This window comes from Neolamprologus brichardi, chromosome 3, assembly GCF_056152115.1.
Source record: "Neolamprologus brichardi isolate AB-2024 chromosome 3, ASM5615211v1, whole genome shotgun sequence".
NCBI lineage: Eukaryota > Metazoa > Chordata > Actinopteri > Cichliformes > Cichlidae > Neolamprologus > Neolamprologus brichardi.
The window spans coordinates 52584305-52590304 of record NC_142106.1 but is presented as its reverse complement, the minus strand read 5'-3'; positions in this window follow the sequence as shown (position 1 = coordinate 52590304).

Here is a 6000-nt window from a genome sequence, read left to right as displayed (position 1 = left end):
GCATTTCACAGCCAAGGCTTTCCCCAAAGTTTTGGGTTAAGGTTTCACGCCCGAAACCCGGTTTCTGCTGGCAAAAAAAGCACAACCTACTGTCCCGAAAAGTAGAAAGTGACCTGGTCACTAGCCTTTCTGAAGTGCCCCAAGCTCCACAGTGGCCAACTGACTATCCCTCATAGAGGACAATGCCTACGCGTCCGTGGCATTGGCAGGCGTTACCTCTGAGCAATGCGCTTCTTAGCAGCCCAACTGCCGTTCTTGAAAAATTTATGGTACTTTGAAACAACAATCAACACCTCAGAAGAGATGTATGACTGTCACAGGTCCAACCTTATGACCAATGGGGACTTTAACTCACAAAATAACCAATTCCCTATTATACTAAATTCACTTAGCAGCCCAACTGCTTTAAACTCTCTTAGCAGCCCAACTGCTTTAAATTCTCTTAGCAGCCCAACTGCTTTTTCTTTACTCAGTACTGTCAGTTTCAAACTTCATGAAGCTTCCACCAAAATCAAAACCGACTTTCACCAGTGATTTAGTGAGTAGACTTTAATTTTCAATGTCCAATTTGGCACACTTTGGAAATAATTCAACAGGTATGTGCCTCACCTTTTAAATAGGCCGGCCTTTGTCCACTCAGTTCAATCACCGGATCGTGTCTGCGCGTCTGACCGCCCTCTGGACCCCGGATCTCTCCGTCCAAACCTCCAAGCTCACTCCCTCCTCAATTCACCGGACGAGCCTCCAAAATGTTACGGGTTCAGATATTGAGGGTGAGCACAAAAACAATAATGGTCCAGAAGAGCTTCGGTCAAACCATGATTTTAATGAACACACACGCGTGGGGAGATGAACACTGCACACAGACAGCATCGTTCTCCAAATGGTGTAGCATTACTCAAACTCTTATAGCCACTGTTGACCCCCACCTAGTCGTAAAAGCCTAAACATTCACATTTTTCTAACTCCTAGCAAGCCTGACTTATGGCCTCGTATCCTTATTTTGTCTGCCTTTAACAACGGCGGGAGTGAAGCTCCCGTGGAATGTGCTCTGTCTCCTCTACTATCAGAAAAGCAAGGTCCTGACTCTCTGAAAACAGTATTTCTTATAACTCAGCAGTATAATGCATCATAAACAATATCATTCATTCACAATAAATCAGCAGTCCAATGTAATACAAATCAGTTTAACAAATGTAATAGTTATCACCTTCTTCTAATTCAGGAGAATAATGCAAACTATCCATCCATCCATTCGCTTCCGCGAATGTGCTGTCTCCTGCAGCAGAACAATGTTCACATTTCAAACAGTGATACTCAACGTATGGCCCGCAGCCCACACGCGGCCTGCCCACCTTTCCAGTTTCAGAGAGAGGGGACCCTGATTAACTGTGTAGTGTTCGTCCGCACAGTTCTAAGTATCAGACACAACAATGAATAATCCACAGCTGACTGTCTTTAGCAGGTCAAAGGTCACGGCAAACAGCAGACAGTGGGAAATATTCTAATTTTGACCATTTATCAGCACATATCCATATATGTAAAAACAAAGCTGACACTGTGAGACTTGATCAGAGGTGAGATCATCACAGCAGAGGCCTTTGTGTCAAAGTCACTGAGGATCAAACAGAAACACATGAAGCAGATTTTCCTGTTCTGGCTTTTTATAGCAGATAACCTTCAAAATATTCTGCAGTCGATCAAAAACTGAAGCAAACCATGAATCAACATGTGAACATGACCTGATGCTGCTGAAGTGAAGCAAAGTTGCAGAGGTTTGATTACAGACACAGCTGAGAGTTTGTAATCTGTCATCATTTTAAAAGGTTTAAATTTCTTCAGTATTGAACAGCAGAAATGAGGCTTTGTTTTCGGAGGCCGACAGCAGTGAACACAACAGCAGACTGGTGCGTAATAAGCAGTGAATAATGCAGGAAACAGATTTTTGAAGGTAAACTGTTCTTGAAGTACACTGAGAGAGAGAGAGAGAGTTGTGCAGGAAGTAAACGTCAAAGTCAGAGAGAATTCATGACGATGTTCATCAAACGTAAAGTGTAGTTTGGATCTTCTTTTGCTGCTGGTTCAGTCAGTTTTGGTTGGACACAAATGAAACCTGCAGCTTCAGGATCTGTGAGCTGTCCACTTTCAGCCCCGATGGCGTGTCCGTGTACGTGTTTCCATCTTTGTGTGTTTAGCTGCTCTCATTTACTGTTTTATCTGTTTGGTTGTTGTTGAAATATTTTTGGGAGCTTTAACCTGAGATTCTGGCAAAATACATTTATATTAAAAATCAATTCAGGATTGAATGACTCAACATCACTTTATTCAAATTAAAACCATTTAAATAGGAAAATCCACTTTTTACACCCGCCTCTAATGCTGGGTAATGTCAGCTGGTCCATGTGCAGCTGGCTGTGAGGCTCAGGGAGCGTCTACAAAGTGCAACACTGAAAGAACATCATCCATAAATATTGAGTAATAACTGGACTCTCATACAGCGAGACTCAAATGCCTTTAAACATCAGCTTATCCTGCTGATCCAAGTCCAACACTGAGTTTGTAAAAAGATGTTTGTCAGTCATTTTGTTTGGTTTCTGAGGAAAATGATTCAATAACTTGCTGCTAATACATAACACTTCATCATATTTACTCATAACCGTCTTTTGTCTGACCATTTGAATCCCATTTGAATTTGCAATAAACGATCCACAGAGTTTGGTGACAATAATGACAGTAAATGTTTGTGTGAAAGTGCTGGAAGCAAATTAGTGTGTGATGTTCTTTCAGTGTTGCACTTTGTAGACGGTCCCTGAGCACTGGTCTCACAGCCAGCTGCACATAGAGACCAGTGTTGTTAGTCCAGGTCAGAAGATGACTTGTTGGAATGAAAATGAGCTGGTAGTTTGTCTGCTTTAATCATGTGATTGGAAAAAGGTGTTGGACTTCAAATATGTCCATTTCTTTCGCACTTCACCTTTAAAAGTGAAGCCATGTGGTTCCTGGAAGGAAAAACACGACTTTTTCAAGTCTTTTTCCTGTTCTTATGATAAATGTACAACTTTAATGTGAAACATTCAGAGTTTTTTCTCTTGTTGTGTTTGTTTGAAGCTGCTTCCTGTTGGCTTCAGCTGTTTGGAGTTTCCATTTTATAAACTTCTACATTCTGAACCTTCTTTAGCTCTGAACAGATGATGAAACACTGAATGATTTCAAGCTCACACTTTAATAAACTTACATCTTTCATTCTTTATACAGATTGATCGACTGTGGTTTGTCAGAGATCAGCTGTGATTATCTGGCAGCAGCACTGAAGTCCAACCCCTCCCATCTGAGAGAGATGGACCTGAGTAACAACAACAACCTTCAGGATTCAGGAGTGAAGCATCTGTGTGGTTTTCTGGAGAGTCCAGGATGTGGACTTGAAACTCTGAGGTCAGTCAGCATGTTTTAGTTGTGCTGAGATGAATATGATGTGAAGGTTGTGCTGACACTAAACTGCAGACATCAGGCTGATATTATACTGATCCACACTGAGGATCTTCATGGTAAAGTCTGTTTTCTTCTTCTCTGGTTTAGTCCATTGTCTGTAGCAGAACATTGTTCACATTTCAAGCCTTCAAAGAAGAAGAAAAATCATCCACTGGATAATTCACTGTGAAACTCTCAAACTCTTCATTCCACCTTAAAGTCTGTCTGACACTGAAATCCAAAGCAAAATGTGCGTTTGCTTTACAGATAGCAGTCCAACACAAACATACACACATCATCCAAAACACAGTCCAACATCCAAATCTCCTCCACTGCCAGCATGAATGATGGGAAAGAGAAGGAGGAACACTCTGACATTCAGCATTAGAATGAGTTTCATAAAGCAGACTGTGAAGATCAAAGCTGCATTAGAAAGCTTACATGAATGAATGAGTGGACAGAAGTGGACAGAGATCATCTGAAGCACTTCAAAGGCTTTAAATCAACACATTTCTCTTTATTCTTTATCAACTCTGTTGGTTTCTCTCAGTTTTCTGTGGAATGAAGCTAACAGCAGGCTAATAAGATGCTGACCAATAGGTTTCTATTAAAGGTTGTAATTTTTATATGAAAAAGTGCTTTGGCTCAGCAGGGATCAGCTTACAGGTAGAATACAGCTGCTGGATGGGATTAGCATGGCATAGCTATCTACCAAACTGCTAACTGGGGAATTTCAGGCCATCTACGGATCATTTTTGCTAACTGTTTATTCAGCTTAGGCTCACAGGGCTGGAGCCTGTGCCCTAGCTGTCATAGGGCAAGAGGCGTGGTCCACCTGTACAGGTGAGCAGTCTATCACAGGGCCAACAGAGAGAGACAGAGAAGCACTCTCTCACATCCACACCTACAGCCAATTTAGAAGCACCAATGAACCTAAGCAGCATTTCATTGGACTGTGGGAGAACATCCAACCTCCACAGAAAGGCCAACAAGCTTCAACCTACAACCTTCTTGATTTAAGGCACTAGTGCTAACCACTTTTCCCCATTTCAGCCCAAATCCTACATCTTCCTGTTTCCAGGCCAGCTCCACTAACACTTTCTCATTAGACACTGCCACCTAGTGGAGGAAGTCTTAGTTCCATTTGAAGCTTCAGATGACAGTTAGTTCCTTTACAAAGAGGTGCACCATCATCACTGAGTGCTAGGGATGAGTATCGTTTAGGTTTTATCCGATACCGGTGCCAACCTGGTACATTTGAAACGGTGCTAGTGCTTAAACGGTGCTTAAAGAATGGAGAACACAAACTTTGTCCAAAAACCTCTCATGTTTAGCTGTTTTCTGTTTTCTAACCCTAAGTCAGCCAAGTGGAAGCTAAATTGGCTAGTCTTTTAGCATCAATTAATATGTAAATTAGGTTGTTACTTGAGAAGTGGGGGAGTGGGGGTGTGTGAATGATTGCTGATTTGTAACTGCCAACTGCCTCTTTGTTTGTGTGTGGGGGTGGGGAGCTGCTAAAAGCTGTGAACTTCCTTTTGTGTTGAGGTGGATGCAATTGTCATCTTGCAGGGGTTTACTAGGGTTCTATCACTACTTCCATCACTGACTGCTGGTCAGCAAACCTGGGAAACCCACAGTATAACCCTAACCCTGCAGTATATTGCAAGTAAACCTGAAAAGTTTGGGATCAAGTTTTGGGTGGCTTGCGACCTAAAATCCAAGTACATTTGCAATGTCTTCCCATATCTTGGCAAGGGAAGTACATTTGCAAGAGAGTTGGCTAACTCTCATATGGCTGGGAAGAAGGCAAGAAAAGAACAGTTGCTTTGGACACAACCCTCCACACCTAGCCCTGGAAAAAGAGCCATGTGTCAGGTCAAACACAAATGCAAGAACAATCATGCCACTGTGCGATGTGTTCATTGCTACAGATACACATGTGGTAAATGCAGACTACAGATACCATGGCAGTGCCAGGATAGTGAGTGATTGCTGAAAATGTTGAAATGTACTCACTCACTTTTTATTATTATTTGTAAATATGTGTACAAATGGTTGTTTTTTGTTTGTTGTTTTTTTGTACTGTTTTTATCAATAAATCTCAGCAACAGAGGAAATACACCCATGTGTGTTGATTTCTCCCTAAGATGGCAAACAGAAACACAAATTTCCTTGTGGGTTAGGGTTGGGGTAACCCAAACCAACCCTAACCCTAACCCCTTACCCTAACCCTAACCCTAGTGGCTCAGCACCACCTTATTTACATAACAAAAGCAGCAGTTCACAGTTCAGTTCAGGATATTAGCTAAAAGCCTACCAGCCATTTGGCTGGTTGGCGGGTTTTAAACGTAGAAAAGCCAAATGGCTGCTCTCTGGAACTTTCAGTGTCTGTCTTGTTGGACCAACTGGAAGAAATGATTCAAGGACTTAGTCACAGAACAGAGATTCAAATCTCCAAAATCCAACTGGCTGCATCAGGACATATAGTCTGAAACTCTGCACAGTTTCCTGTTTGAAGCTGCTTCCTGTTGG